General features: G+C 41.1%; 2 long non-coding RNA genes across 2 annotated transcripts; one reads left to right on the top strand and one right to left on the bottom strand.

The window, feature by feature from the left end:
- The first annotated feature begins 12,846 nt into the window (after window positions 1-12,846).
- LOC140074648 (uncharacterized) lies at window positions 12,847-14,944 on the top strand. The gene is made up of 3 exons (XR_011849230.1): window positions 12,847-13,472; window positions 13,889-13,984; window positions 14,780-14,944. It is a non-coding gene; the product is annotated as an uncharacterized lncRNA (long non-coding RNA).
- A 2,043-nt stretch (window positions 14,945-16,987) lies between these two features.
- Window positions 16,988-21,384, bottom strand: LOC140074647 (uncharacterized). Its single transcript, XR_011849229.1, has 2 exons — window positions 21,246-21,384; window positions 16,988-17,696 (listed from the first exon to the last, which is right to left on the bottom strand). It is a non-coding gene; the product is annotated as an uncharacterized lncRNA (long non-coding RNA).
- Between the last annotated feature and the right edge of the window lie 1,780 nt (window positions 21,385-23,164).

Here is a 23,164-nt window from a genome sequence, read left to right as displayed (position 1 = left end):
ATATAAGACAAAGTGACACACTCATCTCTGCTACCTCACCTAATCAATAAAACACAAAGTCAACACGTCTATGCCCTTCCTACCCCTTGGGTCAAGACCTTATCTTGTCTTATCTAGAGTTTGTAGAATATGTCTATTCAGCATGCTGCTACTGGACAGGAAGTGCCTGTGTCTGTAGTGCTCTCTGCCTCCTGCTCCTCCTGTAATTCATGTGGAGTATTCTGCCGACCATAGTCAGTAGTCCATAGTCAGTTTATAGTCGTAACCAGAGACAGGTTGGTATTATAACTGTGAATTTTTGTTAATAAAATTGAATTAGAGAATGTGTTATTTTGTTATCCTGAGTATATTATCAGAACCTTTTGTTAGCAATTATGTAAATCCCTATAGTAACAGAAGAATTCTCAAAACAGCTTGCAAAAATGGAAAAATAAACTGTTTAAAAGTGAGTATATCATTTCGGACATACTTGTGTGGATACTTGGTGAATACTAGTGCACCAAAATGGTGATATGCATAGAAATTAAAATAAAAGGAAGATTTATCTCCATTCAGGTCACAGATGTTTTTTTTTTCAAAAAGGCAAGTTTATGATGTAGGACTCTTCACCTACTGGGTCATATATGTTTAGTTTATATGGAACCTGGGATCTGCTGTAGTAAATACTGGAATACCTGTACAACAACATATGAGAATTTTGGAGCACCATCTTCGGAACAATGTATTGGGGCAGATTTACTTACCCGGCCCATTCGCGATCCAGCGGCGCGTTCTCTGCGGTGGATTCGGGTCCGGCCAGGATTCATCAAGGTATTTCCTCCGCCGTCCACCAGGTGGCGCTGCTGCGCTTAAAAGCATCTGAACGCACTCAAGTTCACTGAGGCGGACCAAGTGAAGGTAAGCGCGTCCCAAGCGACACTTTTATTGTTTAAATGCGGCGGTTTTTCCGAATCCGTCAGGTTTTCGCTCGGCCAGGCCCCCCGATTTCCGTCGCGTGCATGCCAGCGCCGATGCGCCACAATCCGATCGCGTGCGCCAAAATCCCGGGGCAATACAGGGAAAAATCGGCGCAAATCAGAAATATTCGGGTAACACGTCGGGAAAACGCGAATTGGGCCCTTAGTAAATGACCCCCATTGTGTCTGATCCAGTATTCTTACTGAAATGACAATTTAAGTTTTTAATTTGTGCATAATTTATTCTTGTATCTTACTTAGGCCAACTTCAGCTGCCATCTATCATTATATTAAAATAATGATGATGATCACAATTACTCCAATGATTATCGCCCACACTCTCCAGTTCTTCCACCAATAGTTCCTTTTCCCCTTTTCTGCATTCTTCGTAATCAGTGAAGTTTGAGCTTCTAAGTCTGTTAGATCATTCCGGTTTTCCATTTTTTCCTCTCTATTTAAGACATTATTCACGTTGCCTTTCAAAATGTCTGCTGTCTCAATGAGCTGGCCTTGTGTTTGCAGGAGACCCTGGTTAATGCTTCCAACATCGGATGGCACTGGATGAGATGACATGACTGGACTTGATCGGGATCCAAGCAGAGACTCTTTTAACTGGTGGAAGTTACTGTCACAGTCATGTTTAGAATGGAACTGATCCTAGTAGGTATGATGTCACTGAAAGGGGCGGAGCTTCATGGGGAAGGGGCGTGGTTTACTACATTACAGGATCCAGCAAGTGCCCCCTGGCCACATGAGGTTGAAATGTCATTCATAGAATTCCCTCTTTTATTTCACATCTAAGCTCATTTACTGATAAAAAATATAATCCGAATTCATGTAAAAATAAGAAGAGTAGGGTCATATTTAGTGAGTCAAATGAGATGAATCAAGTTTGGAAGCCCGTAATAGAGACATCCATATCTTCTGTTCTATAGTTCCTACAACCATGCTTTTGATGTCATATTTAAGATAAAAAATTTAATCTTTTCAACCTTGTGGTTCTGTGATGCAGGCAGCTAAAAAAAATTAAGGTGCAGCTCGCAATTCAAACTATTTTTTTATCTGCATGCTCACAGAACCACAAAAGACACCAAACAGGTTCTACAGGTGTCCTATAGAACTGAAGTTAGGGGCGTCTGAAGTGACACTCCCTCTACAGACTCTAAACTTGCATCATCTGGCAACTGTGAGTCTTATCTGCCCATTTACATGACTTTTGAGAAAATTTTCTATAGATCAACAGGTAAGATTTCACACAAAAGAGAGCATTCTAGAAAGGACATTTCATACCCCACCTGAGGGGGCTGGTAGTTTTATGGGGGAACATCTAGTGTTCCTTAAATATGCATGCAACGCACGGTGTAAAGTAAGCCAACTAATAAGTGATGGGAACTAGATTTATATTCCAGCATTAGTCACTGGGATAGAGGGGGCTCTTTTTAGGACTCATCTAAGTTGTTGCTGTTGGGGGCATCCTGGATAACTCTTTACTATACAGTCTGATACCAAAGTTTATCATTAGCCATCATTTCATACTCCACCATAAAATATTAATGTAACTATTGCTCTGTCACGGGTGGTCTCGCGACCCAAATCGCGGGTCGCGGGCTCACCCGTGCCGCCCTGCCCCCCCCAGCACGCCGCCAGCGCATCTCACCTGTTCCGGCTCCTGGCTCGCTCCCCTCCGCTGTGCGCACGCGTCCCCGACTGCTAGGGCGCGCGCGGCACCTTCTCCAAATTTAAAGGGCCAGTGCGCCATTAATTGGCGCTGGCCATATTGCCCAATTCTTCATAAGCCTGCCTCTTCCTGTAACCCTTGCCGGATCTTTGTGCCTCATAGCCTAAGAGAAAGCTTCCAAGCGATTATTCCTGTGTTCCTGTATATTCCTGCGTTCCTGTGTATTCCTGCGTTCCTGTGTATTCCTGTGTGTTCCCGCTCCTGAGTCCTGTGTTACCCGAGTTCCTCCGTGTTGCTGTGTTCCGTGTGCTTGTGTTCCCGCTCCCACCTGCCTGGACCTCCCGTTGCTGACCTTGGACTTGGACTTGACGTTGCATCTCTGCCGCCTGACCTGACCCTGTGTCTGGACCTGACTACGAGACTGTCATCCGCTAAGGTACCTCGACCTCGGCTGCCACCGTGGGCTGGTCGCACCTGGCAACGACCTGGTGGTATCCTACCGCAGCAAGTCCAACCCGCTTTGCGGCGGGCTCTGGTGAAAACCAGGTGCCGCTTGGGCTCCGGTCCCAGGTGTCGGCTAGTTACATCTCCCGCGGTGGTCCAGAGGATCCACTGATCCTGACATGCTCTGAGCTCTTCTAGGCAACTATTTAGGTTTTCTGATATCACTGGGGTTAAAATCTTGGTTCTTGAAGAGTCATAATTATTAGATAGATAGGTTGAGGGTTAGGGAAGGGTGTCCTATATTCTGGGATTAGGCATATGGGATAACCTCTTGCATGCTGCCCTACAATTACTACATGTGTTACGGCCTCTTCCTATGCTTTGCCCTCAAACCTTGCCCCATCGCTTTTTCAGAACTTTTGTCTGCCTGCCAGAAACAATACAGCATAAATATAGTTATTCATGTGGAGAATCATTTCTAAAATTCACTCATCGATACAAACAGCACAGGTACAGTAATATAAACAATAGGCTCTATTTGTATATGTGCATACGGGCATAAAAGTGGTACAAACTATTCACTTAGTATTCCTATATAAAAACACACATACACAAGACATGGCTGTATACATGTATACAGAGAGGGTGTAGGACCTCACCACAAAGCAATGAAATATTTCCAAGATACAATAACAGATCTGTATATAACAAACACATTAATATTTCTATAGAATATCTGTATAAGGCCTTGACACTACCTAGGGAGGATTAGGTTACAAATTACATTAGCCAAATGAGGAATGGAAGATGAATGGGGAATGAATGGAGGACAACAGGAGAGGATTTAAAGTTTGAAAACCCTTTTGGTGAACTCCTCCTAAAATCACTTCTCTCCCTTCTTTGTAGCTTCTTGCAGATAAAATCAATTTGCATTTCCATAGGGTAACAAGTTGATTTCTGAGAGACATGCAGTCTGTAGTCTTCTCACCTCCTGCCTCTGTGCTGTGGGTAAACTTTTTTAAATGCTAATAATGTAAGCCGAGAGGAAATCCTTTTTTAGTGTTCTACATATGTTCACACAGTACAAGTGTATATTGTTATGTAGAATATTGGATAAACATCTGAAATATTACTGTTTAGTTATAGAGCATTGATAATTCCATAGTGCTGGACATTAGATGAGGGGTTCAAATACATTACATAAAGACGTAACGCTGTTTAACCCTCTACACATCACGCCCACTTGGCATAGGGGGAAAAAAGGAAAAATTTTTGTAGGACAAAAAACTGGAGAGCAAGTCACAATAAACTCTGCTTTATGAGAGATTCCATAAAAACATAAAGATAAAACAGTTGAAAAAAATTCTTATTTCTGTACCCTACCTTATCCACCAATCCCTGTAGCTTGATGACTTTTTTTATTACTTCTAATACATTTTTACCATTTCCTATTCACTATTGGTGACTAATATGTTCTCCATCCATCCGGGTTATCTCTTTTATAAACTCTATTTCCAGCAACCAATTCAATATAGAGAATATCCTTCCATTTCCTTCATGTCTGGATCAATGTCATAAGATGAGTAGCCATTTTTGCATTAACACTTTTATTACTGCTAGTATCAATATATGTAACAAATCTTCCCAATAAAACCTATTTTACTTTAGATTGTGATGGAAAAGACACAACCTAATTCCACGATCTATTGTTCTGTTCAGTCCCATAAACAGTGTATAAGAACAGCTTTTTGCTTTTCACACTTAGAACATTCTTGTTTATAGTTCAAGATGTTTCCCTCAAAAGGTTTATCAAAGTCCCAATGTGACCTGGTAATATTTTTTAAATTGCTTTTGAGATTTTGTTACCTTCTGTACTTTGGACCATCCTTTCTGAAGCCTAAACTCTGTGGAGCACGTTTATTTGTGTGTCAGTAAATTAGACGTGCGGGACAAGTGTTGTGGAGAAAAAGCTGCGCCCAAATTAATTCATAAAAAGTCATTAGAGTAGAAAAAGAGGGAATTTGTGGCGCCGACACATAATAAGTAGGTCTATGGCAGTCCACAGCAAACAGCATAATTAACCCCTTTCTGACGCGCGCTGTAATAGTGTGGTGCACGATGGGTCCGGGTGCATGGAGAGGGCTCATTGGCTGAGTCCTCTCCATAGCCGGTAAGTCTTTGCTCCATATTGCAGCAAACACTTACTGGTAACACCACTGGTCACAGGTGTTATCTCGTCGATCGCCAACACCAAAGCTACCGGCAGAAGATCATCACTCCCCGTGACAGTATTGGGGGGGGGGCCGCGATCTGTTGCTATGACAGCCTCGGGTCTTCCAAAGACCCGAGGCTGCCTCGTTTAAACCCATTCATTACAATATGCGATTTGCACATAATAATAATAATAGTAAAAGTTTTTTTAAAAGTACAAAAAAATTCAAATCACCCACCTTTTCCTAGAACTGATATAAATAAACAGTAAAAGTCATAAACACATTAGGTATCACCACATGTGAAAATGCCCGGTCTATCAAAATACAGTAGCGCTTTTTCACTGCGTTCACCCTTGCCATTTTGAAAAAAATTAAATTCAATAAAAAGTGATCTAAAGGTTGAACAGTCCTAAAAATGGCAACATTGAAAACATCATCAAAAGTCACAAAAAAATTACACCACCCACAGCTTCATACACCAAAGTATGAAAAAGTTATAGCGCCAGAAGATGTCAAAATCCAAAAAAATTTTGTACAGGAGATTAAAATGTTTGTAATTGTATGAAAACATTATAAAAACCTTACAAATTTGTTATCCCCGCCATCGCACTGACCCAAAGAATAAAGTAGACATATCATTTGGGGCGCACAGTAAAAACCATAAAAATGAAGCCCATAAGAAAATGGCGTAAATGCGTTTTTTCACTATTTTCACTGCATTTGGAATTTTTTTTCCTGCTTCCTAGTACACGGAATACTAAATACCATCACCATGAAGTGCAATTTATTATGCAGAAAAGTAGCCGTCACAGAGATCTTTACATGTAAAAAAAAAGTTATAGTTTTTTGAAGGTAGGGAGTGAAAAATGGAAATGAAAAAGGGCCAGGTTGTTAAGGGGTTAATGTTAACTACAGATGGTAACCCTGATATTGTATTTGTGTTTTACATTAACATTCTTAATCTGAACTTTTAGTTAATGTTTCTTGGATGTATTGATTCAAATGCACCACACCCATAACTCTGCAGATCTGCTCCAGTTCATTAACAATAACCCACTATGACACCTTTAGTGTTGTTTTTTTGCCTTAGTCTCCATGTTTTGCACTTTGGTGCAGAAAGGGAATGTCGACCAGTATTCCCCTGCCATTAGGGCCCACAAGGTAGGTGTCATGGGTGCCCCTGCGACCCATATCCCGGGACGCAGGTGCACCCGTGTACCTTCATGTGCCCCTGGAGCCTCTCCGCCGGTGATTCTTTGCTCCAGCGATGGTCTCTGCAGCTCCAGTAGCTCCCACACTGCGTGCGTCCCCAGCTCCTAGGGCGCGTGTGCGACGGCTCGCAAAGATTTAAAGGGCCAGGGTGCCGATAATTGGCGCTGGCCTGCCGCCTTCCCAGTTAAATTCCCAGCCCCTTCCTGTGTCCCCTGCCAGATCTTTGTGCCTCACAGCCTTAGAAAAAGCTCCCCAGCGATCTTCCTGCATTCCTGTGTATTCCTGCGTTCCTGTGTTACCAGAGCCCATCCATGTTCCTGTGTTACCAGAGCCCCTCCGTGTTCCTGTGTTACCATAGTTCCTCTGTGTTGCTGTGTTCCTGCGTTGCTGTGTTCCTGTGTATCGTGTGCCTGTGTTCCTGTTCCCATCTGCTTGGACCTCCCGTTGCTGACCCCGGATTGGACTTCACCCTGCATCTATGTGTCTGGCTGACTCTGTGCCTGGACTCGACCATGAGTATGTTTTCCGTTAAGGTACCCCGACCTCTGCTGCCACCGCGGGCTAGTCGCACCTGTGGACCATCCCGCTTTGCTGCGGGCTTTGGTGAAGACCACGTAGCACTTAGACTCTGGTCCCAGGTGTCGGCTAGTACCACCTCCCACGGTGGTCCAGTGGACTCACACATCCCGAATCCTGACAGTAGGGACAACAGGGAAGTGGGTTTTGCATTAGGAACCAATGTCTGTGTCACCTCTCCATTTAAAGAACCCAAATTACATTATTTCAATTATGTTAATAAGCTTGTCTCTTGCCAACATATGCCATCGCCATAAACCGCGCAAAAGAAAAACATTTCATACTTAAAAGCCAGCTAGAAATACACACTCTTCTCCAAAATATCTAGGTGAAAGTTTAGAAAAATACACTTTCCATACGAATTATTAAAGAGAACCCGTCATGCAAAATAACCCCCCTAAACTAAATATATTTTCATAAACTGCCATTAGAGAGCATTGCCTCTATCCCTTCATTGTCCCTCTACATGCCTGTAAACCTAAGCAATGAGGTCCTAAAGCTGTATGCAAATGACCTGTGAAATGTCCAATGAAGCATTAGCATATTCAAGCTGTCCACTCTATTCATGAGTGGGAGGCACAGCCACACCCCCAGTGCTTGACTGACAGCTTGTATAATGATGTGAGGCTGTATAATGATGTGCTTCCTGGTGCTGGTGGCCACGCCCCCTGCAGCCTGTGTGTGTGTGTGTGTATAGGAGAGATACAGCAGCTCCAGGCAGCCATGTTACAGCAGAACATGTCAGATTCATGTGTAGCTGATGTCTGTGTCTCTCACCTGTATATTAGGAGGATGCAGCATGTCAGCAGAAACAGCGCACACACTATCAATGCTTTACTATACATTACACACAGACATGAGCAGGGAGAGGGGAGGGGAAACAGGGGTGACATCACTGCCTCTGACCATGTGACCAGCCTCATTTACATAATAAAGAATAGATGATTTTACAATGAATAATGTATGAAATAACTAGATAAAGGCTGGGATGGATCCTTGTGAGCTGCTCCAACAGGTAGTAGTGACAGGATTAGTGACACAGACCTGATGACAGGTGTCCTTTAAGCAACTGTATTACTGAGCTCACTTTTATGCCAATAACTTAAAATTATCAAAGATATGAAATGGAATTTGAATGTATACTTCATATTGTATAGATATTAATTAACATTCTGGCCTTTGAAAATACATGATAATTGCAAGATATGGAGAAATTACCTGCTGGTTATGATACATTAGTCTATATTAAAGATATAGATATGAAAGCAGTAAATCTGAGGAAACAACCAAGCAAAATTTAGTTTTTATGTTCTTCCCCAATATTTTTTGGTATTTATTTTACTTATAAAAAGTTTCCCAGCTACACAAGTCATCCATATATCAATTTGTTTTTAAACTTGCAAATTCTAGAACAAAAGGGAGACAAATTAATTCAGAGCTATTTTCTACTACAATATATAAGTGACATTTTCTGCTGAAGGTCATAACTTAAAAGTACAGGAAGTCCCCGGGTTAAGGTTTCTTCTTAAGTTGAATTTGTATGTAAGTCAGAATTAGTATATTTTATTACTGCAGTTCCAGACAAAAAATTCTTTTGTCCAGTGACAATTGGATTTTTTAAAATTTTGTGCTGTCATGGGACCAAGGATTATCAATAAATCCTCATTACAGACACCTTACAGCTCATCATTGGAGCCTGGGACTAAAGTAATGCATCTACAGGGCTTCACCAGAGGTCACAGGGGCTGAGATCCGTCTGTAACTAGGGGTCGTCTGTAAGTTGGGTTTTCTTATGTTGGGGACCATCTGTATCAGCCTGACCTTGGAGCTTCTATTGTATTTTATAGATATCTTTTGGTTTATAATATGAATGAATTACACCCCAGGTATATTGTTTACCAATTGTAACCTCTATAATATTGGAATATAATTGCCTGAGTGATAATCATTGCATTTGAACATTTTAACTATTATCTATTATTTTTATTAGTTTTACTTTATATCTACTGTACACCAAAGTTATATTTTTATACCGTGACATTTCATTGCATAGTAACTATAAATAGTATTTTGATAATCAATTCAAACAAATTCTGAAGATACATTTCCAGAACTACCTGGTGACCATTTATAAATCATATTTTAACTTGAAACTGTATCATAATCTTGTCCTGCAATGTATCGGGCAATCTGTATAATTTTTTCCTTCACCTTTGTAGGGGAGGCAGGAATTAATACATCTGTATCTGATATAAGGACAGACAGCATTGGTGGGACTTGTAACCCGTTTCCAGATTTGTCTATAAACAGAGGTCCAACGAAAAATAAACAAGGTCCAAATGGAGCTTTCACCTTCCAGTATGATCGGTTACTGTCCCAAACCACAGAATAACTTTCTTTATGGGAGTTAAAAATCCAGTATTGAAAGCCACAGTCATTTTTTTGAAGCCCAAAATGCTTAGGGGGAGAATCCGATGCATACGCATGGTTAATCCGCTCCCATATCATCATTATCGGCCAACATGCTTCTTCAAATTCTGGCATTGACAATATTTCCATATTAGCTGCTGATATTAATTCTTCTTTCCACAAGACAGAATAGAGACAAATCTGTAACACAAGAGAAAATTCATTACTAACACATGGGAAATATTTTGCTTGCAGTCATACTATTGCATCCCCAGTAATTGGCAGAATGGAAACCAAAAGTGCCCCGAGAATGGTGCGCCAGTGTGCAAATGTGGCCACTAGGGGAGAAGTTTGTTTCATTGGATAACCCCTTTGAAGGAAATCTGTCACTAGAAGATAACATCATCCTCTATCTTCACACTTAGAATGCCCTACTTTTAGGAACCCCCTCCGCCTCACATTCTGCCCCCCCCCTTTCCCCCTCTGTACATTGAAGAACCCTCCTGCACACGTTTTAGACCTCCTCTTCCATGTACATATTGGCTCTGTCTGCTCATCCATGCATTGTGGCCCCTTCCTCCATACATTGTAGTGTTGCCCCCCACACAGTGGCGTAAGTAGCACTGTAGCAGCTATAGCAGCTGCTACGGGGCCCGGTGGGTCCAGGGGCCCGATCAGGCTGAGGCATCCAAGGTTCCACACAAATCAAAAGAATGAAAGATGGGCTGTGCTGCATAGTATGTGATACCACACAGCACAACCTCCATTCTTTTATTATTATTTCAGAATTCGGACCCTTAGTAAATGAGCCCCATTCTGTCAATAAAAGCTTTTGTTACTCATAATATGATTGCACTTGTATTTCTGTATGAGATAAAAACATCTGACAAACACACATAAAAACCAGAGGGCAACAGATCATGTGAAAATATAATATTTGTGTCATTCTCAAAACTTTTGGCCATGACTGTATATTTTAAGGTTTTGCAGCAACATGCAAAAACCTTATATTGGTATATTGGGGGTGAGGGAGAGACTAAAAACTCAGCAGGTACAATTTTAATAAATTTTGTGACAGTGGCGGATGCCATGGTTAAGATGAAGGAGGCCCCATTCAGAATTTTGCTATGGGGCCCTGCCTTTGCTAGTTATGCCTCTGCCCCTACATCAAGATGTCCCTCTGCTTGTCCATACAATGTGCCCCTCAAACTCTTCTCCTGGTTGCTGCTATTTAACTAGATCCTGACCGTCCACTATCTTTTGACGGCGTGAAATCCGGGACAGTCCCAAGGGATTCCGGATGGTTGGGCTGTTTATCAAAATATATGTGTGCATGATGTGCCCATTACAGAAGGAGGTCTGGAAGTATCTCACTAAGTGTATATGGAGGAGCAGTTTTGGAGTAATGAATATACATGTGTATATATAGAGGTGGCATAAAATGTATGTGACATGGGATTGCATGTCTGCTAGTGCTGAGATAACGAGATATATTTTACATGGGACTGAATGTCTTGTGGGGGCTGAAGAGCAAGAGATGGATGTTACACGGAACTGCATATCCGGTGGAGCTGAAGTGACAAGAAATATATGTTACATGGGACTGAATGTCTTGTCGGAGCTGAGGAGCAAGAGATGGATGTTACATGGGACTGAATGTCTTGCGGGGGCTGATGAGCAAGAGATGGATGTTACATAGGACTGCATGTCTGGTGGGGATGAGGTGTATGTTCCATAGAACTATATATCTGGACATCTGAGGTGACAAGAAATGTATGTTACATGGGACTGTGTGTCTGGAGGGGCTGAGGTGGTAAGACATGTATGTTACATGGGACTGCATGTATAGTGGGGGCTGAGGTAGCATGACATGTAGGTTACATAGGACCTTGTGTCCTGTGGGAACTGATATGGGGGAGCAGAACGTATAAAAAAACAGCTGCAGAATGGATTCATCTTGTAAAGAAGACCAACTAAGGGTTTATCTAAAGTTGAGTCCACTGCCTTCAACTACTCCATAGTTATCATCCAGCATGATTTATATGGTACAGAATATGACTGATATATCTACCACTAAGTGTCTTGAAAAATGAGGCTTATCTTTTGTGCATATATTGTTATCAGCACCTTTTGTTAGCAATAATCTAAATCCCTATAGCAACATGTTGTAGAAGACTTGACTCCCCAAAAAAGGATTCTCAAAACAGTTTGCAAAAATGAAAAATAAACTGTGTGAGCATATCATTTCGGACATACTTGTAAGAATACAGGCAGTCCCCGGGTTACGTACAAGATAGGTTCTGTAGGTTTGTTCTTAAATTGAATTTGTATGTAAGTCGGAACTGTATAGTTTAAAATTGTAGCCCCAGCCAAATTTTTTTGGGTCTCTGTGACAATTGGATTTGAAAAATGTTGGGTTGTCATCAGAACCAGGATTAACAATAAAGCTTCATTGCAGACACCTTTAATAACTGTTACAGTTGTTTATTGTAGCCTGCGGCTAAAGTACAGTAAATTACCAGAGGTCCGTTTGTAACTAGAGGTCGTCTGTAAGTTGGGTGTTCTTAAGTAGGGGACCACCTGTACTTGGTGAATACTAGTGCACCAAAATGGTGATTTGCATATAAATTATAATGAAAGGAAGATCTCTCTTCACTCAGGTCACTGGGTCATATATGTTTAGTTTATATGGATCTGCTGTAGTAAATACTGGAATACCTCTACAACAACATATAAGAATTTTGAGCACTTCTCCTGAAACAATGTATTGTGTCTGATCCACTATTCTTACTGAAATTACCATTTAAGTTGTTAATTTGTGCATAATTTATTCTTGTATTTTACACAGGCCATCTTCAGCTGCCATCTATCATTGGTTAGAACTTCAGGACACACTACACACAATTATTATAATGATGATGATCACAATTACTCCAATGATTATCGCCCACACTTTACAATTCTTCCACCAATAGTTCCTTTTCACCTTTTCTACATTCTTTTTAAACCCTGAAGCTTGAGCCTCCAAGTCATCTGCTAGATCATTCAGGTCTTCTATTTTTTCCTCTCTATTTTAGACTTTATTCATGTCGGTTATCACAATCTCCTCTATCTCATTGAGCTGGGCTTGGGTCTGCAGGAGACCCTGGTTATTGCTTCCAACATCGGTGGGCAGTGGATGAGATGACATGACTGGGCTTGACCCTGACCCGAGGAGAGGCTCTTTGAACTGGTGTCTGTTACTGTCATGTACAGTCGTGTTTAGAACAGAGCTGATCCTGGCATGTATGATGTCACTGAAAGGGGTGGAGCCTAATAAGGGAGGGGCTAGGTTACCGACATTCTAGGATCAGGGAGTCGCCTGGCCACATGAGGTTCAAATGTCATTCATAGAATCCCCTCTTTTATGTTAAATCTTGCCCATTTACCTTAAAAAAATCTCATCCGAGTTCATGTGAAAATGAGAATAGTAGAGTCATATTTGGCCGAGATGAGTCAAGTTTAGAAGCTGCTAATGGAGTCTCACTTCAGACGCCCCTATCTGTTTCAGCCTTGTGGTTCTGTAATGCAAGCTATTTAAAAAAATATCAGGAAGTGAATCTTAAGCTGCAGCTCGCAATTCAAAGCATGTTTTTACCTGCCTGTATCTGCACTTCTGTAGCTCGCAGAACCACAAATCTTATGCCATCTGAAATGTAGATTCTTATCTTTAATGTGACATCAAACCTTCTGTGTCCTATAGAACGAAGTTATTGGCGTCTGAATTGACACTCCCTCTAAAGACTCTAAACTTGATTCATCTCTGACAACTATGAGTCTTATCTGCTCATTTACATGAGAAGATTTTCTATAGGTAAACAGGTAAGATTTCACACAAAAGAGAGCATTCTAGAAAGGACATTTCATACCCCACCTGAGGGGGTTGGTAGTTTTATGGGGGAACAGCTAGTGTTCCTTTAAGATGCAAGCAATGTCTGGCGCAAAGTAAGCCAACTAATAAGTGATGGGAACTAGATTTATATGGGGTAGAGGGGGCTCTTTGTAGGACTCCTCTAAGTTTTTGCTGTTGGGGGCCTCCTGGATAACTCTTTACTATACAGTCTGATACCAGAGATTATCATAAACCATCATTTCATACTCCACCATAAAATATTAATGCAATAATTGCTCTGTGTTCTTCTAGGCAACTATTTAGGTTTTCTAATATCACTGTGGGGTTTAGTCTTTGTTCTTGAGGAGTCATAATTATTAGATAGATAGGTTAAGGGTTAGGGAAGGGTGTCCTATATTCTGGGATTAGGCATATGGGATAACCTCTTGCATGCTGCGCTACAATTACTACATGTGTTACGGCCTCTTCCTATGCTTTGCCCTCAAACCTTGCCCCATCGCTTTTTCAGAACTTTTGTCTGCCTGCCAGCAACTATACAGCATAAATATAGTTATTCATCTGGAGAATCATTCCTAAAATTCACTCACCGATACAAACAGCACAGGTACAGTAATATAAACCATAGGCTCCATTTCTATATGTGCATAAGGGCACAGAAGTGGTACTAACTATTCACTAAGTATTCCTATATACAAACACACACACACAAGACATGTCTGTATACATGTATACAGAGAGTGTGTAGGACCTCACCACAAAGCAATTAAATATTTCCAAAGGACAATAACAGATCTGTATATAACAAACACATTAATATTTCTATAGAATATATATATTAGACCTTGACACAAACCTAGGGAGGATTAGGTTACAAATTACCTTAGCCAAATGATGAATGGAGGATGAATGGTGGACAACTGGAAGGATTTAGAGTTTTCCCAAACAGTTTTAAATCCTTATAGTGAACTCCTCCAGAAACCACTCCTCTCCCTTCTTTGTAGCTTCTTGCATATAAAAGCAATTTGCATTTCCATAGGGTAACAAGTTGATTTCTGAGAGAGACATGCAGTCTGTAGTCTTCTCACCTCCTGCCTCTGTGCTGTGGGTAACCTTTTTTAAATGCTAATAATGTAAGCCGAAAGGGAATCCTTTTTTAGTGTACTATGTATGTTCACACAGTACAAGTGTACATTGTTATGTAGAATATTGGATAAACATCTGAAATATTCCTGTTTATTTATAGAGCATCAATAATTCCATAGTGCTGGACATTAGATGAGGGGTTCAAATACATTACATAAAGATGAGAACAAGTAACAAATATGCAAATCTAGTCTGAACAAACACAATAATATATATCATACATGTCTGGAATAGCTATGGTATTGTGATATTTTAGGGGCGCAGTGTGGAGATGTGCTGTAAGGACTGAGAGACATCGGGGCAAATTCTGCAGCAATAAGCCGTGGTCAGAAGACATCTTCTTGAAGAAGAATGTCACCTGTGAGGGTCCTCCAGATGAAGACCATTACAGATCCACAACAGTTGCAACTTATATAAAACAGTAAGCAATGTCTATGTGTCATTTCTGTGGGACTTTTTAAGGCTAGGCCACAAAGTGTTCTGCAGGTTGACCAATAGTGACATTGCACAGTGGACCGACATGCAGCCTGGCCAAATGTGTTTTTCTCCTGTTTCCAATTTCAGATTTGCACCAAAGCCACAGTACACCCAAAATGGGAACCCAGCCAATATAAGGGACCTTTAGCGTATTTCATACTACCAATATGCAGTTGCCTGGCAGTGAGCCTAGAGCAGCAACATGCAAGGATTGAAGGATGTAGACACTCTGCAGGGGGCAGGGAGGTCCGGTGCTTCATGTAGCTGCTACCTCATCTGCATCTTTTACAGACAACAGAAGAAGCAAAATAACTATAAACACTTTACTTTGTCCAGGTCATGCTGTTTACCCCTCTCCTATTCACACCCACTTTGCATACTGTGAAAAAAAGGAATTTTTCATGGCTTGTACACCGAAAACTGGAGAGCAAGCCTTGATAAACTCCATTGTTTAAAAAAAAAAGTACAATAATCTTTCTTTCTTTACCCGACCTTATCCAACAGCCCCTCATCCTTATAGCTCAATTTTTATTACCACTAACACATTTTTTACATTTCCTCACGAGAAAAAAATCCTATTCACTATTGGTGACCAATATGTTCTCCATCTATCCAGATTATCTCCAGAATATCCTTCAATTTCCTTTGTATCTGGATCAATGCCATAAGATGTGTAGCCACTTTTTTACTGCTAATATCATTATATGTAACAAATATTCCCAATAAAACCTTAAGATCATGATGGAAAAGACACAACCAAATTCCAAGATCTATTGGTCTATAGGACATTCTTGTTTATTATTCAAGATGCTTCCCTCAAAAGGTTTATCAAAAGCCCAATATGAACTGGTAATAATTCTTCAACTACATTTCCCTAATAATTTTAGATTTTGTTACCTTCTGTATTTGTCACACAATGTCCATTACTTTGGCATACAAGTTGTGTAATAATTCAATTAATGGCAGAAAGTGTCTGAAATGACTCCACATTCATGGCGGTGTTATAGAACTTGGTAGACATTTTTTGTTTTTCTAATTGTGCAGCACAGATTGCATTAGAAAAAGGTGTTGGTAAACTAGATGTGCAGCAAAAGTGTTTTCAGGAAAAAAAAGCTGCACCCAAATTGAGAGACTGATTCATTAAAAGTCATGAGAGTCCAAAAAAAGGAAATATATGGCGCCAAAACACATAATATATAGGTCTATGGCAGCCCACGCCAAAAAACAGATGCAAATAGCACAATTAACATGCCCCAACAACTTCTGATGGTAACCCACTTCCCAAATCTTATTCACTATTCTACCATTAAATATACTGGGGCAGATTTACTTACCCGGCCCATTCGCGATCCAGCGGCGCATTCTCTGCGCTGGATTCGGGTCCAGACGGGATTTATTAAGGCAGTTCCTCCGACGTCCACCAGGTGGCGCTGCTGCGCTGAAGAGCATCGGAACGCACTGGAATACACCGAGCCGGGCTAGGCGGTTTTTCCGAATCCGTCGGGTTCGGCCACACCCCCGATTTCCGTCGCATGCATGCCAGTGCCGATGTGCCACAATCCGATCGTGTGCGCCAAAATCCCAGGGCAATTCAGGGAAAATCGGCGCAAATCGGAAATATTCGGGTAACACGTTGGGAAAACGCGAATCGGGCCCTTAGTAAATGAACCCCACTGTCTCCAGTAGATCCCATGTTCTTGCATATATTAGTTATTTATTGTTTACCTCCCTTTGCATTTATCATCTTGAAAAACTTTCTTGATTGTTTTTCCCTGGCCCATCCAGATATCATGAGTTCTTTATAAATGTCATAAACAAACACATATACACATCACAGATATACACATATAGACATCATCATTGTGGCACAAATCTTGTTATCTATGGTACATTGTATTCTCTTATGTTAGAGAAAGATTGACCACCCTCTTTTTAAAGATTTCAGTAACATCTTAATTTTTAGCCCGGGTTTATTTCTTCAAATAAATTTTTGAAAAGCAGAATTTATTTTATGTACATCCTTATGTCATAATAACAGGAGTCACATTTGCATAGTGTAATATCACCATTTTTATAAAAATTTCCAAATAGAGACAATGATAATTATATTAGTCAGTATATTAAAGATATCAATCAAAGCAGAACATCGGAGGAAACAACCAATGAGGTAAAATTTAGTTTTCTGGTCTTTTTACTTAAAAGTCATCTATATATTAATGTGTAACTGTATCCCAATCTTTTCCTAAAACATAGCGAGTAATCTTTAGCATTCTTTTCTTCACCTTTGTAGGGGAGGCAGGCATTAATACATCTGTATCTGATATAAGGACGGACAGCATTGGTGGGACTCGTAACCCGTTTCCAGATTTGTCTATAAACCCAGGTCCAATGAAAAATAAACAAGGTCCAAATGGCGCTTTTACCTTCCAGTATGATCGGTTACTGTCCCAAACCACAGAATAACTTTCTTTATGGGAGTTAAAAACCCAGTACTTAAAGCCATAGTTTTTTTTTTTAAGCCCAAAATGCTTAGGGGGAGAATCTGATGCATACGCATGGTTAATCCGCTCCCATATCATCATTATCGGCCAACATGCTTCTTGAAATTCTGGCATTGACGATATATCCATTTCCATATTAGCTGCCGACATTATTTCTTTTTTCCACAAGACAAAAAGAAAATATCAGAAACAAATCTGTAACACAAGAGAAAATTCATTACTAACACATGGGAAATATTTTGCTTGCAGTCATACTATTGCATCCCCAGTAATTGGCAGAATGGAAGCCAAAAGTGCCCCGAGAATGGTGCGCCAGTGTGCAAATGTGGCCAGTGTGGATAGGGGAGAAGTTTGTATTATTGGATTACCCCTTTTCACAACCTGTCACCAGCTTGTACCCCATTAAACTTCCATCACCGTCTATCCCCACACTTATAATGCCCTCCTTTACTGCATTTACAACATCTCCCACCAGGGCCTAAACTTTCTCCAGTGTCTGTAAACAGCTGGGGCCCAGAATACCGGAATGGCTGCCTTATGCGGCCTTGGGCACGCTATGGTCACGGTGCTTGGTATTGGGACCGGAGGATGAGCCTACAGCCTGGCAGGTCTCCAGCAGGTGGTGTGTACAGGAAAACTGGAGGGAGAGTCTGATGTAATAGGTTTTTTTTCCCTGGGGAAACCCCTGATGTGCATATGGGAATCCCTGGGGGATTTATAGCCTGCTTCGTTATATATAGTCCAAAATGCGTTTACAGGGACATTACATTTTATGTATTTTATAGAATTTTATGCAGTTTCACCTGCATTTTATTGTATTTTATTCTATACTCAATTATATTAAACTGGCTTCACAGTTTATTAGAGTTGAGTCAATTTTTCAAATTGGTGTAGATACTCCTGCAAGATTACATAATAGTGCTGGACAAAAGCAGCATTACATCTGGCCTTTTGTTTTGCTGGCTTTGTGCCCGATTTTGCCTTGTACTAATACTACCGCACCTCCGTATCTTTTGGAGTTTCCGGGCGTTTTTTGGGCTAGTGGCAGGGCTTTAAGCACATCATAATATTTGGAATCCGAATATCGTGGATCTAACTATTTCCCATATTGGGACGTTTGGCCTGTATTCAAGTGGCGACAAGGTGAGCAGCCCCGCTGTGGGCCTCTGATTTAATTTGGAATTTGATGTGAGGTATCACCCGAGGCGCCGTCCTCTGTTTGTCGTTTTGTCCTTTTTGTGCAAGAGATCTACATTACTTGGAACTGTATGTCAGTGGTGAGGCAACAAGAGATGTATGTGGCATGGAACTGTTTGTCTGGCGGGGCTGAGGTGATGATATGTATGCTACATGGAAGTGCATGTCTAGGGGGGCTGATGGGATAAGATGTATGTTACATGGAACTGCGTATCTGCTGAAGGCTTAGGTGGTGAAAGATATGGTAAAAAGTCGGCCTCTCCAAGCATTCCCTGCTGGATCTTCCTGCTCTATGCTGTTGAGAAAGCTTGTACCCTCGCCTTGTGCCCGTTTCTTGATTTCCCATTGTGACCCTGGTTCTGTGTTTGACTTTGATCCTGTTCCACCTGCCTTTACCTCTTGCTACGTTCCCAACTCTGATCCTGTGCTGCCTGTCCTAACCTCCCGCCTGTCCCGACTACGATTCTGCTTAACGTCTGTGTACTTTGCCTTGGCTTACAAAGTTGCACCTGTGGAACATCCTGGTGGTACCACGCCGTAGCAAGTCAACCCCACTTTACTGTGTGCTCCGGTGACGACGGGATGCTACTTAGATTCTGGTCCTAGTTGTCGGCTTCCGTTATCGTCCACGGTGGTCCTGTGGATCCACTACCCCTGGAGCCTGACAGTAAGATTGGTTCTGTTTCTATGTAGTACGATTGATTTAGGCAAAGTATCTATGAAAATCTCTTTGTTCTGGTCACCTATCTATGTAGTAATCTTGGTTCTGGTACTGTATCTAACCAGTAAAAAATTGTACTGTCTTCATGTAAAACCTTTAGTTATGTTATAGTTTCCATGTTATACGTTTTAGTATATTATTGTTTTTATGCAATAAACACCAGTGTATATAGTACCACGGCAGATTGTTTGTGTAATACTACAATACTACACCAGAAGTAGTATTACCTCTGTTTTATTCAGTTATATATACAATGTTATAACATTATCATTACTGATGAGCTGACTTGTCTGATCCAGCAGAGTTCGGACTACCCAAATTTAGAAAATCTGTTTGGGACCGATTACCGATCCCAGACCTGAATGCCCACCAGTAACACTGATCGCGGGAGTTCACTGTTTAAATGCTGTCATCTTGTCACAATACAATTTACCATTCCCCTCTGATTTCTGTCGCACTTTCACCTTCTTCTCTGTAAATAAACATCCTATGCTTTGAGCATGATCTCATGATGTAGCTTCCAGGACACCGAGGATCGCGTGTTCAGTACCACAGCCTGTGTTACTTTCATCATGTGATCGCATATAGCAAACTCATGTTATGTAACTTGGTTCCAACAAACTCATTATAGTTGTTTAGCCTTTTTGAACTCCATAAACTATATTAAATAATAGAACTGTGATGTTGGTTTAGAGACCCTTAAAATACATGATGTGTCTTAGTTTTGCTTTGTGATCAGCTAAACAATGATATGGGGCTTATTAGTGCATTGTATTATGTTGTTGTATGTTTTTATATTAGGACGTATTGTGTGTGCTCCGTGTTATACATTTATCTGAGTTTCACAGGAACAGCCTGAGATCCACAATGAGAGTGAAGATCCTAACTTGTATTATCACATGACCAAGTCATATATACAGGAGTGGGTGATTCAGACTTTTTAACCATTGTAACCATTATCATTATCATGCCATTATCATGCCAACAATAAGGGCAAGCAGCTGCCCAAAACATCTAAGCAAAATGTGTGCCTTGTAATGGACATGGATTGGTAACTGTATCGAATGTAAAAAAAAGGAAGGGGTGGGATACATTTCATCTTTACAATAAGTATCCATAACATATTGTAATAACTTGAGATAAATCTTGTGTCTGTACAATCCATCATGCTATTGTTTCAACTTGTCTGTTCTGATCATGTAATGGCTAGGCAGCCTCAGCAGATCATATGGTCATCAAATGTTCCTTTCTTCCAGTTGAAAGACCCCAAGGCCCCTTCCACACTTGCATTTTTCACATGCGTGTTCTGCACATGCTTTTGACGTGCAGAACTTGCATTGCACTCTGACCCATTGTAATCAATAGTTTTTTAAATTCTTTTCAATGCGCATTTAAATCTCAGCATGCTCTAATTTTGCAAATCATGTGCGTGAAAAATGCACCATACGAGTCTATAGAGATGTATCAAAAACGCATTCCACTCTGAGACACATGCATGTCCAATGCAAGTGCAATTCATTTCACCCATCAATTGCCATAGAAAAGATTGAAATTGCCAAAAAACGTGCGTGAAAAACTGAGACACTGAACAAACTCTGATTAAAAACTGATCGAACTCTGATGCAAAATGATCAAACTATGAAGTGATCTGCAACGCAAGTGTGAAAGTGTTGGACTGACAAAACTTCTATTCATTCTCCTTTCTTTCCCCTAAAATTCAGCTCTGCAACATCAGCTTGCTTTTCACTGTTTCATTACCAACCAGAACAAAACAATAGATACAGATAAGTGCTCTAATAAAATACATCTAGAAACTTTGTACGTACTGTGTTAGGAATGGTTTCTCGTGTTGGTCTTCATTACAGCAGTCAGGCAGAGGGTAGCTGCAGCTAAATAAAGCGTCCAGACACCCGAAGCTCATTTCCTGCAGCTGTTCTTCTTAAGAAAGTGTCATTTGATCCAAGGTTCTTTGGAAAAAGGTCAGTCGTTACCAGACCAATTATACTGCATTATCATTGACAAACCTCTGAGGTAAAAACATACAGGGGCTCATTTACTAAGGCCGGCAGCACACGTGGCGTTTTGAACCCGTTTTTGGTCCGTTTTTAAGCAGTCTGTTAAAAAATGCATGTGTTCTTGAAAAACGTATGCATTCTTGAAAACATGCTTTTTTGACCCATTTCAATTAAAATATTTGGTAAAACCAGTCAAAAACGGATATCAAACGGATATCAAAAAGCGGTTTTCAAAAAACGCATGTGTTTTTTTAACGGACGGCTTAAAAACGAGCCAAAAACGGGTTCAAAACGCCTCGTGTGCCGCCGCCTAATGGTCCTTTTGTCGGACTATGCAAGTTCTTCATGGCTAAAAGGGCTTGCACAGGTATTTAACCCCTTCACGCTCTGCGGCGGATATATGCGCCACAGAGCTATGAAGGGTGTATAAAGAGGGCTCACGGGCTCAGAAGCAAATAATTCTACACACTCCTCTTGCTTCACTTCATGACCAACATTTGCAATATTAATAGGGCTATCCGTGGGAGGTGACTCCCCCCCCATCCCCTTCCCCTGCCTGGCAGCCATTGGACCCTTGGAAATGACACCCTCCGGGGCTAAGGTTCTCACTCTCCGGGTCCCCTGCTGTGCCATCTCAGAGCTGATCTCGGACTGCTACTTGCCTAGAAATTCTTTTAATTTCAGAACCTATTAGGTCTCTTTTTTGTCAGGAACTTTAGCGTTCTGTTAAGCTAATTTGTTTTGGCTCTTTAATGTTGGAGATTATCTATATGCTTGGTTTATGCTTGTGGAGAGATAAGATGGGAGGAAACTCACTCCCTCTGCTCTTGTTGGATAATGGTACAGGAGCACGAGTGCATGACCCTTTCCTCTCCATTAAATAACAATGCCTCTGCCTATTATTTAAAATGTTAGCAACAACAAGGAAGCTGGAAAGTAAAATGGTGTCTCACCCGAGCATGGTGACCCTCCGGGCTCTGATAGCTCTGCATGCTTGTATTTGGGACTATGCCTACCTAAAGGTTGAGAAGCTTCTTATATTTTCAAAGCAGCAATATTGTGATAAGGATAATACGGTCCATACGTTACAAGCTCACATGTAATCCAAAAACCATACCAACGGAACCAGTGAGAGATGCAACGAGTGATCTTAGGTACCACCCTCGGGACATTGCACGCTCCTGTTCCAGAGGTATTATTCCAAGTTGTATTCACTTTCCAGAGGCCTCCCCTGGGATGGGGCACGACTATTGCAGGATTACCTGCCCTCTTGTCAGTTACCTACCGAGCCTGTTTCTGCAGTGCCAATGCTCCTATCACTAGGGAGGTATTAGATGCAATGGTATTTCCGTCTGAAAAATTTCTGAGACTGGACAGGTTTAACTATTTATATTTCAAGGTCTTCCTGGAAGACCCCCACGTTTTCTTTCCCTGTTCATTTCCTTTTTAGATGGGACCCACTTGCACCGGGATATGAGGTCTTCTTATATAGTGCTGATACCTAAGCCAGGTAAAGACCCAACCAACTATGGTAACTATAGGCCCGTTGTGTTACTGAATTCTGATTTAAAGATCTTTACAAATATCTTCGCTAACCGGCTTAACCCCTACATGCACCTGGGCGTAATTGTGCAATCCTGCGGGAAGATACTTCCCGCACCAGGACTTTCGATTACGCCGAGCTTCTGGCTGCGGCTCACAAACACAGTTGGTACCAGAAGCAGCGGGTG

This window comes from Engystomops pustulosus, chromosome 8 (assembly GCF_040894005.1).
Source record: "Engystomops pustulosus chromosome 8, aEngPut4.maternal, whole genome shotgun sequence".
NCBI lineage: Eukaryota > Metazoa > Chordata > Amphibia > Anura > Leptodactylidae > Engystomops > Engystomops pustulosus.
This window is presented reverse-complemented; position numbering and strand designations above follow the sequence as displayed.